The sequence below is a fragment of the Cupressus sempervirens genome, chromosome 1, assembly GCF_028749045.1.
Source record: "Cupressus sempervirens isolate cs-2001-9-10 chromosome 1, ASM2874904v1, whole genome shotgun sequence".
Lineage (NCBI taxonomy): Eukaryota > Viridiplantae > Streptophyta > Pinopsida > Cupressales > Cupressaceae > Cupressus > Cupressus sempervirens.
The window spans coordinates 704428170-704440997 of NC_143118.1; the positions used below are offsets into that span (position 1 = coordinate 704428170).

The 12828-nt window shown below is 35.9% G+C and overlaps 1 pseudogene; it reads left to right on the forward strand.

Moving 5' to 3' along the window:
- The first annotated feature begins 8372 nt into the window (after window positions 1-8372).
- On the forward strand, window positions 8373-12552 carry LOC149579887 (putative ubiquitin-conjugating enzyme E2 23; annotated as a pseudogene).
- Window positions 12553-12828: the final 276 nt, after the last annotated feature.

Sequence of the window (12828 nt, forward strand, 5' to 3'; positions counted from 1 at the left end):
ACAAAACTAGTGGTGCAACGAAAGAAATCAAAAATTGATACTATCAAGCAAATAGTGGTGCCTGCTGTTCAAAAGACTCTAACTCTAGGTACTCTTGTAAAACCCACTATTATTGAACCTGTTAATATGATATCTATGTTGTCCCAAATTTCTATAAAAGTGCCCTTGTCTGAACTTCTTAGAATTGAAGAACATAAGAGCAAAGATTTGTCATGGTTGGATGAGATAGGAAACAATAATACTGTTGTAGATTGAACTGTTGCTCAACAAACCCCATTAGTAATAGAGGAAAGTGGTATCATATCCAAGATTCCCCAGATGTTTTTAGATGATTCCTCAGTGGCATTTATAGAAGATATTGACCCTTTTTTCCTCAGTTTGATCATAAAGGGGAAGACCCTAAAAAATTGTATGATAGACTTAGGAGCTTCGAACACCATAATGCCTTTCAAAGTAATGGAAGCCTTAGGATTGAAGGTGGATACCCAGCAGGGTAGATGCAGAGGAATGGATGCTAGGAAAGACCCATTCGTAGGTACCATAAATTCTCTACCATTCAAAATAGCTACATATCCTGAAGTAGAGTTAACCATGTCTATCCTTGTGGTGGATATACCTCCACACTATGGAATGTTACTCTCCAAAAAATGGAGTGCTACCATGGGGGGAAGCCTACAGTGTGACTTAACCTATGCTACTTTCCACATTGGGGATAAAGCTGTCAGGGTAAATAGAGAACCAAAGGTTAATCATATTTTAGGGGAAGAAATTGACAAAGATGCCACTTGTTTCTTAGATACTAGGGTCAATTATTTTAGAGCTGAATTAATTATTCAAGAAGTTGAAAATTTACCTGCTATCATTGAACATGAAGTTGAATGTTGCACTAACTCACCAGTCTTATGGAAAATGTTCTTTGATGGGGCTAGTTCTAATGAGGGTGCAGGGACAAGTGTAGTTTTTGTCTCCCCTGAAAATAATACCTTTAGATATTCATTCACGTTGAAGTTTTCCTGCACAAATAATATAGCAGAATATGAGGCATTATTACTAAGATTGAAAGTTGTTGTACATCATGGAATTAAGAAATTACATGTCATAGGGGACTCTGAACTAGTTATCTCCCAGATAAAAGGAACCTATTTATCTAAGAACAAGAGGTTGAAATAATATAGAAATGCAGTTTGTGATCAGATAGAATCTTTTGATGCATTTTGTATCTCATGGAGAGATAGGACTCAAAATAAGATGGCTGAATTGTTAGCAAATGTAGCAGTCAAGCCTAAGGAGATATCATTTGTAGGGATCTCTCAAATGGAGGTGCAAAATAGACCTTCCATACTTGATAACATTGAAAATTGGCAAGTCTTCGAAGATGATAAGGGCATAACAATTTTTTTATTAAATGAAGATAAGTACCATGGTTAGGAAATGGATTGTAGTGAACTGATTGAAACCATAGATGGTAAGGAAACCATTTTTGGCCAAGAGATTATGCAATTGAAAACCAATAAGGTGCCTAAGGGGTTAGTGGTCTTGGAAAATATTTTTGATAACCAAGACAGAGTAAAACTAGGAGTTATGGACCCTAAGCCTTAGTAATTAGAAGAGATAAACCTAGGTACTGATGTAGCTCCCAAAATGGTTTATATTGGCCAAAATCTGCATGCTAAAATCAGAAAAATATTGACTGACTTGCTTAGAAAATATAGACATGTTTTTGCATGGTCATATGATGACCTTAAGGCTGCATGTCATACCCTTAGAAGACAATGTAAAACCTTTCAGATAGAAATAGAGACTGGTAAACCCTACCCTAGCTCCCAAAATGCAAGAATAGTTGATGAAACTAAGGGATGGGGGGATAATCAAACCAATTAGGCATTCCACTTGGGTTTCAAATTTGGTACATGTTAGAAAGAAGAATGGAGATCTAAGATTATGTGTAGATTTCAAGAATCTAAACATTGCATCTTTGAAGGACAATTATAGATTACCCAATATGGAAGCCATGTTGCAGCAAGTGACTATTTTTGAACCAATGTTAATTATGGATGGTTTCTCTATATATAATCAAGTTTTGGTAAAGGAGAGTGAACAGTTCAAGATAGCCTTCACAAACCCATGGGGAACATATGTATATGTAAGGATGCCATTTGGCTTGATTAATGCAGGAGCTACTTTCTAAAGAGCCATGGATGTGGCATTTCATGATTATATTGATAAATTTATGGTTGTGTACCAGGATGACCTTACAACATATTCTAAGAAGGTTGAGGATCATTGCAGACATTTGGAAAAAATCTTTATCAAAGCTCTGGAATATGGAGTATCCTTGAACCCAAAGAAATGCACATTCAGGGTGACAGAAGGAAAATTACTAGGAAATATAGTGTCTCAGGATGGGGTGAAAATAGACCCTGAGAGAGTAGCAGCTATTGATAAAGTCCCCAAGCCAAAAAATGTGAAAGGAATTCAATCCTTCTTTGGCCAAGTCAATTTTCTTAGAAGGTTTGTTACCAATTTTGTTGAAATCAGTAGACCTATCTCAAAGATGCTCAAGAAGGGAGCCACTATAGATTGGAATGGTGAGCCTTCACAAACATTCTAGGATATTAAAATTGCAATAAAAAATGCTCCAGTACTGAGAACTCCAGATTACACAAAGCCTATGCATATTTTTTCTTTTGCATCCTTTCACACTGTAGCTGCATTTTTATTGCAGAAAAATCAAGAAGGATATGAGTAGCCCATTGCCTTTTTTAGTAAGTCACTACAGCCTACTAAACTGAAATATGAAATAAATGAAAAACAAGCATATGCTTTAGTAAAGGTTGTAAAAGCTTTTAGATGTTACCTAGTTGGTGCTACTGTTATTGCTTTTGTACCTAGTGTTGTAGTCAAGGATATATTTTCTCAATAGAAAGTATCAGGTAGAAGGTGTAGATGGATCAACAGGATCCAGGAATTCAATATTGAAATAGAGATAACTAAGTTGGTAAGAGGTCAAGGTTTGGCTAAACTCATGGATAAATCTAATCTAGAGGCTAATTAGATAAATCTGGTAGTGATGATCTTAGATCTGACTTATGTGACATGGATTAGTGTGATTGGTACACCAATGTTATATATTACCTGCAACACATGGAAGCTCCTCCCCATTTGCTTGAAAATGAAAAAAGGAGTACTAAATTGCAGGCCATCAGGTATATAATTGTTCAAGGAAATCTATGTTGGAGAAATTTCGAGGGAGTATTGTTGAAATGTGTTGATCAAGAAAAGGCAAAGGATGTCTTGAAGGAAATGCATGCTAGAGTGTGTGGGGGACACTATATGGCCAAAACTACTGCACATAAAGTAATGAGGGCTAGATTTTGGTGGCCTTCCCTTTTCAAGGATGCTCAAATTATGATTAGGAAATGCAACCCTTGTCAAAAGTTTGCTGGAAAACTAAAGTTCTCAGGAAATACTCCATTAAAGCCAGTGAAGGTTCAAGCACCCTTTCAATTGTGGGGTCTGGATTTCATAGGAGAGATTTTCCCCAAGTCTAGCACTGGCTATTCTTGGATTTTGGTGGCTACTGACTACTTTACAAAGTGGGTAGAGGCTATCCCCACAAGAAATGGAACAAGTAAAGTTGTCAATAATTTCCTACCAAATAATATTATTTCTAGATTTGGTTGTCCTCAAAAAATTGTAACAGACAATGCTATGTGCTTCAGGTCTTAGGAATCAATTAAATTTTTTGATAAATATGGAATAACATGGTCATCATCTTCTCCGTATCATGTACAAGGGAATGGAAAAGTTGAATCCACCAATAAGAGCTTGTTGAAGGTTATTAAGAGAACCTTGGATGATAACAAAAAGGCATGGGATTCCAAGTTATAGTTAGCAATATGGGCTGATAGAGTAACTATAAAGAAAGCCATTGGTGTAGCTCCATTTGATATAGTGTATGGAATTCAAGCCAAAATGCCTCAGAACAACTTGATGGGACTCTACAATTACATTTAGTTGTATGATGAAGATACTAAAGATGAAATGCAAGAGAGGATGGATGAACTGGTAGGATTGACAAAAACCAGAAGAGAAGCATCTCTTAAGAACCAAAAGTTACAACTGCAAGTTAAGACACTCTATGATAGAAGAATGGTAAGCAGGAAGTTTGATGATGGAGATCTAGTCTTAATGTGGAATGCCAGAATTGAAGATAAAGGGAAACATGGAAAATTTGATCCTATCTTGTTAGGCCCTTATTTGATTGAAACTACCTGGGGGGAGGATTCTTATGTACTCAAAGATTTGTTAGACAATATTCTTGAACTACCAGTTCATGGACAGTTCTTGAAGAGGTAGTTTTCTTGGAAAGATACTTATTTTCCATGAGCAGTAGTTTAGGGTTTTCTTGTATATATTTGTAAACCCTTTTGTATGTGTGTATTCTCTTGTGCACAGTTTTCCCATGTGTGTTGTTCTCTTAGTAAGTGGTTGATTTGTTAGGAGCTTGTGTCTAGTCTGCTTCTCCTAGAAATTCTCAGCCCTCACTTGAATCTAGAGCATTCAATGTCCCCTGATAGAGCCACTGTTGGTCTAAAATTTTGCATAATCAAATTCTTTTCTCCAGGCATAAAATTTTTCAAATTGGGATCAACCTAAGGTGAGTAGGGTTTCTGGCCAAGTCATATTTTGTTAAGTCTTTGGAAATTTTTTTCAAAACCCTAGGTCTTGTTTATTCTTTAAAAAAATTCGGGTGCAAAACTAATATATGCGAAGATTCCCCTCATTTTGAAACTTTCTATGCCCTAAGTCACGTCTTTTCTTTTGTGTTTCTGACTGCATGATCCCTAAAAGATCTATGGCAATCGCTATATCACTATGAAAAGATACAAGTTTTTTACCCTTAGCGATATAGTGACCACTGCTAAGTTGAAAAGTGGTACTGTCAAGTGGAAATATAGTGACCAGAGATTATATTGTTTCAGAGATTTTTCATCACGTTTATAACAGACATGTCAGAATCAAAAAAGGAATTACAATATTGAGGTACGAAAGGCGTCAATAGAAATCTTCACTTTTCCTATTAGCTACCTTCTGGCTATTGGAAAAATTGGGCACTTCACCATTGGCGACATGACTCCTTCACCAAAAAAATTAATGTCCGACAGTAACTTTTGAATTTTTGGTGATCGTAAGTTTCCTAGGCTGCGTGATGCATGTGCTGTTTAATTATGTGTCAGATGCATTAACAAGGGTAATTATGAATTCATTTTCCTTTATCTTCCTGACCCTGAATTTTGATGAATCACCAAAAATTGCTATGTTGCTATCAGAGAATTGATATCTCTCGCTATTAGCGACATAGTGCCTAGGCAAAAAGTAGTACTGTAGCAACCTTTCGAAGCAAGTGGGTCCCATAAAGTACCTTGTCAAATATCAATTATAAAGCTTTGGAACACGCTGGAATCTAATGGGCTACATGTATGCACCGAGAAAAGAAAAAACACTGGGATTTGCTATGTCGCTATCGGGAACTTGTTCACCTCGCTGTTAGCGACATAGTGCCTACCCGAGTAATAAACAAATGTGGGCCCCAAGCAGCATGACAAAACCCAAGGTCTTAAAAAAATTTGATCCAAATGCCAGCGGAGCAGGATTTCATCTCATCATCAATGAATGGACCCACACCCTATTCAAAAAATTATGAGAGATTGTGACCGTCAGATTAACTTTAAATCAATGATAGGTGCTATGTCGCTATGAAGAATTGCTTGAAAGTTATGATAAGGAACATAGCGATAAAGGGCCCACTATGCTTTTCCAAAGTAATGAATTAAATTTCATCCACATGATCAAATCAAGATCAATGACAAGTGCTATCTCGCTATGGCAAGGTCCTCACTCTTTATGTATAGCGAGATAACGCCTAAGTGACACGTGTCCTCAGAGTTTTTTGGGTTTAGTTCAGAGGTGCAAATAATGAAGGAAAGACACACATGGAAAATTTTCATTGGGTTGACTACTAGCTCATCAAGAAGAACATGAGTCATCTTCGCTTGCATCCCTAGATCGTAGGATTGTGCGTAAATCTATGGTGTAAATTTGAATATAAAAGGTGACGCCACCCTGTGCATTTATGAGAAATAAAAGCTTCGCTTGTGAAGAAAAATAGAGTATAACATAGAAGATTTTCTTAATTTCACCTTACTCAAGGAAAGATTCAGAGCACCTCTAAGCAAAAATAGTTGTTGAAAAGATCGTGTTGGACTTGGTAAGATTGTGAAGGAGTTTGTTGGCAGAAAAATTGTAGTAACACTGAGAAGAATTAGAGAAAAATACAAAGTAAGTATTTGTATTATAATCCTTGCACTATTTTGATTCCTTCAAGAAGTTAGTATGGCTCCAAAATAGAAAGCATTTTCTAGTCAAGAGAACTATTTGGATAGAAATGTTCATGATGATTTACTTAAAATGCTCCCTTCTTCCACCGCTGATACTGTAGAAGTTAAGAGGTTAACATCATTAAACCCTAGGCTGAAAATAGTAGATGGGTTGTATGAAAAAGGAAACTGGGTTAGGGATGCAACAACCTCATAGACTAGTCTTGTTTTACACAAAAAATGGTTTTTAGAGAGGAACCTTTTTGTCCCACATGCCAACATCTATAATTTTGGTCTAGGAAAATTAGTAGTTCCCAGTGTTTTCATGGACCATGATCTTTTGGAAGCTGTAGCTAAGAATTATGACCATGCCCTTAGGGTAGTAAGGAGAATTGATGGTGAAATCTTGATTACAATTAGTGTAGAGGAGATTAGGGAAGTTTTTAGTTTAGGGCTTTTCATTGATTTTCATGAGCCCATTGATTTGAAAGGGTTAGAAAATGAATATATGTCTAAGAGAGATGCAGTTAGGAAACGAGTCGTGAAGGCACACATAGGTAGAATTGGAACACTACCAGCAATAATAGCATCCTCCAGGGAGCCTTTCAAAAGGGCATATTTCAATTCGAGGGATATAGAAATATATAGTTCCTTATGTAAAGTTTTTGGGAGAGATGAAGAATAGTACATGCCTGTGGATTTTATTTATATGATTACCCAAATTTCCTCTTTTGGTGTAGATATAATTTTTGATTTTGCTTCCTACTTAGCTGAGGAGATTCACATGGGACTAATTGGAATTGCTAGGGATAAGGTGGAATGAACTTTTGGCCATTATTCTCTGTTAATGCAAATGTTCTTATTCAAGGGAGTAACATATTTTAGTAAAGAAATGAAATTAGACAGAGAAGAAAGTGGAGAAGCACTACCAGATCAGTTTTGGAGTGCAGATATGACTTGGGATGCAGAGAATGTCTGTTTTGTCAGGTTTGATAGGTATTTCACTTCAAAGCTGAGATGCTCCCTATTAAGAGACAATCCTAGAATTCCCAAAGCATTAATGAATCTCATTAGCCTATGGACAATCCAAGTGGTATGAAAGTTTCACATAATTGGGGAGATATCATTCCAAATTCTGTTTCTATTGTATTTAGAAAATATGGTTTTAAAGGAAGTACTCACGTACTACCCTACCAAGTGCCTTTGAAGGTAGGAGTTGCTGAGATAATGTGGCAGTTGGGAGGAGTAGAGGAAGCCCTTCTAGTGAAAAGACAAAAGGGGTCAATTTTTCCTACTTGCACAGTGGATCATCATTTTCTAATCACAAAAGGAGGTTGGCCTTTTCTGCACAAGATTTTGGATCCTTATAAGATGGCTACTTCTCACCCTTGTTTTTGTGAATCTGAAGGATTTTATCATTTGGCATTGAGACACAAAATTAAGCTTGGTAAAGTTGAGCATGAATTTTATTTTCTTAAAGACTTAATAAAGAATGAGTACTCCTTGCAAGAGCAAGAGAGTAGAAAATAAAAGTGGAAAGTCTTTTCTAAAATTTTGGATTTCATTCATTGTTTTGATCCAGATTATAGTCCTTTAGACAATGCAGTTACAAATGTAGATAAGATGAGAAAAATTATGAATAATTTTGTTGAAATAATAGAGGCAATGAATGAGAAGAAGCAATTCTTTATTAGGTTCTACCTGGATAAGGGTAGGGAAGTAATGGGAAGATTAGGTTTTACTCCCAATATAAGGGCAGGTCAACTAATTGTCCAGAGAAGACCAGGATATACTATTGTTCAAAATAAAAGGAATATAGTGGACAAAGGCAAACAAATAATTGAATCCACTAGTAGGGTTTTGGAACAGAGGCCTACGGAGCCCTCCCCTAAGAGGAAGAAAATAATAAGAGAGGAGGATCCTCATGTTGAGGAGTATTCACCTTTACAAACCCCTTTGAGAAACAGGGAGGAGCAGCTCACTATTGAGCAAATGGGACAAATTGGATCACAAGGGGAGGTATTTGTCACTCAAGTAGAGATCGATGAAGGGAACCCTCAAGAACCTCCTGTGCTAGGCCTCAAGCTGACTGTAGCTGATTTTAAGGGAAGGGAATTGGACCCTACTTTGGAACAAGCCAGCCAGTAACTTTCGTTAGATGACAGTTTTGTAAGGTCTAGGGCTTTCCATCAATTCAAATATTAAAGTTTTGAGTTTAGAAGGACATTTCTCAGATTTGATAAATGCTAAGAATGAAGAAGATGTTTCAATTCTATTAGAATCTATGATTAATGAAGGATCATCCAGTTTTAGGCTGGGTTTGAAGTTTCAAGTGGTTATTAACAGTGCGTCTAAAGCTGCTACTTTTGATAAAGGTAATATTATTGGTAATAAAATAAACACATGTAACTATCTTCCAACAACATGTACAAAATTTGGTGATTTTTTTTCTTCTTCACCAAAGAAGTTAGAACATGTGGAAAATGGGGATGCATTTTTCAGCTTTGGTTCAGAATCAGAAGTTGTTTTTGACAGTGCTTCCAAATGGTATGATGATATTTCTCTCCTAAAAGATTTACAATGTTATGATTTTGTTAATTATGATTTGAAAGTTGATATCTCTACTAAGGATGATAACAGAGCAAATGAAGATGGTAATGTTGAAAAAGATGAAATGAATTACATTCTAGTAATGCATCCAAAATATGTTGAATATTTTCATCCATCACAGAAGTTTGAGTATGCAAGGAAGGATGTACATGGAAGCATAGATGAATCAGAGGTCTATAATGAGGCATGGCTATTTGGAAAGATCTTGTGGGTCATCATGTTGCAAAAGGCTTTGGGGCTTAAATTCAATAGTGAAGGAGTAGCTAAAGATTACCTATGTTATTTCAAATTGATGAAGCATCTTCCTCCATTTAGAAGAGGTTCATACTTTTCTCTTCCTGTGAATGGTCACATATGAATCTTTCTTTATTGTTGGTCCTACTAGTGAGGTTTCCTCACCTTTTGTAAATAAGTTTTGCTTTCCAATTTTTTTGTGTTGTAGTGTAGCTTCTTCTTACTTAGTTTTTTGTGGTTTTTTTCTCTCACTTTGTTTTAGTTTTCCCTACTCCCCTCCACCCTCCCTATATGCACTTCCTCATTGATCTTCGGTCTAGACTTTGCAACCCAATGTTGAAGGCACTTGTTTAACCAAAGATGTTGGATTCTCTATGCACTTTGTAGTGCATATTCCCCAGTCGGAGCTAGCTGTTGCCTCACTTTAACTAACCCTTTTTTTTTTGGCAATATTGAGTCATATAGTCTAGTCAATCTGGTGTCTAGGTCTAACTCTTTCTTAGGTAGGCTTCTTTGTCAGGTTTCCTTGTTATTGCATTTTATTCTCTCAACTCAATGGGTTGTTCTAAGGTCTTTTCACAATGGGTAGGTCATAGATCCCAACCCAACAAGGATGATATGTTCTTATTGGAAATCTATTTCAAAGGAATGAATGGGAATCATGATTCTCAAGCATTCATAAAAATTAGAGAAAAGTTCTTCACATGACATATTGACGAAGGTGGCCTTAGAAAATTTTTATTTTATTCCTTGTAATGGAATGCATATGTATACCTGATGTCTGCTAGTTGATTCAGTTTTCAAGAGCACAGTATGGATAGTTAAAGATTGAACCACATCTCAGATTGTTTATAGTTTTTGGCAAAGTTCAAACAATGGTGCTTGGGAAAGAAATCTTTTATTGTTATGAAATTATGACGTCAATTTTCTAAAGGCTCTTTATTAAAAGGATCACTTGGAGAAGATAAATTAATGTCATCATTACATTGCTATGAAGATAAGAGGAGATGTAATTATATAAGTTTTATTATATATATAATAGTGCCACATTATATTGAATCTTATCAAATCAAAAGAATTGGCTATGATTAAGGAAATAATGACTTCTCAAAGTATAATAGGTGCATTTTTATAACCATTGATCATTTGAAAATAAAAATGTTATTCTTGGTTTATGCAATCTTCAAAACAAAATTGACAGAGCGGTGGGCCTGTGCTGATGGTTGTATAGCAATGAGAATGTGTTGATGAGTACACAAGGTGCAATGCATATGAGGTGCAATTTAAGTTCTCAGGCTTGTACACTAATGCCAATGCAATATGTGACACCACTAATAGAAGCAAGAACTATTATCCAAAGATGTTGAATAGACTGCGGCATACTATAAAATTAGTTCTTTAAGAACTTCATTCTCCATCATATCAGTACATTAGAGCTGAACACTGGCTTTTCCATGCATTTGTAATAGTCAAAAGAAAGGTGATGATATCTATTATGCAAAGCATAGATCAAAACTACAAGGGAAATTGGTTTTCCTCTAAAATTAGTAAAGAAGCCTCTTATTGCAAGTGTTTACAGATCAGATGTAGTCCAAAGTAGAATAGAAGAGGGTGTGTTTTGAATGGTAACTAGAGTTGCAGGTGATTCAGATTCCTTAGATTTTGATACTGAAGAAGATGATGATACTGAATTTGTTTCAGGAGATCATGCTCATGTAGTTTGGTCAAATCTTATTGTAGTTGATAGGAGCTTTATGAATTGTGATACTGTTGCATCTATTTTAGATCCAAAAGGACAGACAGGTATACTAGTTGGCATTGACCTTTTGGTGACTTGAAGATGCCATCTAGACAAGTTAAAATAGATGTCCCTAGTAGGAAGTTGAAATGGATAAGGGCATTCATAGAAGAAGGTTATGTACTTTATGAATCTTGGTTGGGTCGAGTTGTTAAAGTTATAGATAATGTCACAGTTTTGTTTGATGATGGTTCAAAGTGTAAAGTAATGAGGGCAGACCTTGAGCACCTTATATCAGTTTCTAAGAATGTTTTTGAAGATACAAACTTTCCTCATTATCCAAGTCAGCATGTATGGGCTACTTCTTCAGTTATCTTCAAGAATGCTAGATGGCTCCGAGGTACATGGAAGGCATCTCGAATGGAGGGTATAGTTAGTAATGTTGAGGCAGGTTCAGTATATGTTTACTGGATTCCTACAACAAATCTTGCATCTATTATGAATTCAACAAGTGTCCCTATAGATATGCAAGACACTAAACATTTAAAGCTTTTGTCTTGTTTTTCATAGGTGAATTGGCAACTAGGTGATTGGTGTTTTCCTCCCAATATCTGGAAGGAAATCAGACATAAGTTTCCCTGAGAAACATGATGACCTACTAGATAAGGATACAGAATTAACAACAGACTCTGATAATTTGCCTGCTTATGATTCATCTTCCTATGATACTTTAGTATCAGTCAAGAATGGGACCATACCAACACAGGATTCTACTAGCCTTGGATCAAAAATTATGACACATTCACACCGCAAGAAATATCATAAGCACAAAGTGAAACGTGATAAAAACTTCCAAAGAAATATGATGTTCTTGAATTAGCACTACTTATTGTTAACATGAAGACAAAGGTCAATGTACTTGGGAAAGATGATACAAAGTCACTTGGAGTAGATTCAAAGGTCTTGTTTGCTATTGATAATCTTGGAGAGCATGATTTTTGGCCTCAGTAGTATTTGCTAGAGAAGGGTTTTGATGAGGATGGAGAAGATTCTCAAACTAGATGCATAGGAGTTGTGAAAATGGTGGATTCAAAAGAATGTACTGCCATAATAAGATGGCAGCAACCTGTGTCGCGACCAGAGGATCCTCGAGAGTTTGACAATGAAGAGATAGTGAGTGTTTATGACCTAGTTGAGCATCCAAATTTTAACTATTTTATTGGGGACATTGTGATATGGATTCTCCCCTCCAAAGAGGTGTCCCATGTGTCTGACGCTGTTAAAATCTTATTTGATGAAAAATACTATAAAACTAAGGTAAAGATTGATAAAGATTGTGAGATTGAGTCAAAATGTGGGGAGTATATTAAATCAAATCCATCCTCAGAACAAAGAAATATGAAAAAGTGACAAAAGACTAATCTTGTCTCTGATTTTGAGGATCACATTGGTGGTGATAAAGAAATTGTTAGTCAGACAAAATATGTAAGTGATACCAAAAATATGGATGCTTCTTTGTAGCAGGGGGCTTCAAGAAGGCGTCGCAAGGCTAAAGACAAGGAAACAAATTTCAAATTTCATTGGAAATGAAAGGACGTCGTGAAACTTAATAGTGAATTTTCAAACTAAAGATGAACTAAATAGTTAAGGAAGATCTATTTATTGCAAATTCTTGTCTATTAAGAAAGGAGGTTCTTCTTCTTGGCTGCATATAGTTAGAGAGTTGGAGCACAAGGGAGGGCATATTATTTTAGATTTTTCAATTCATTGCATGTAGAGGGTCGGCAAATTTTTGGTGTGAGATGCTTTTTGTTGCAGAGACAATTGAGAGTACTCAATATCAATCATTTTCTATTTCATAGAATT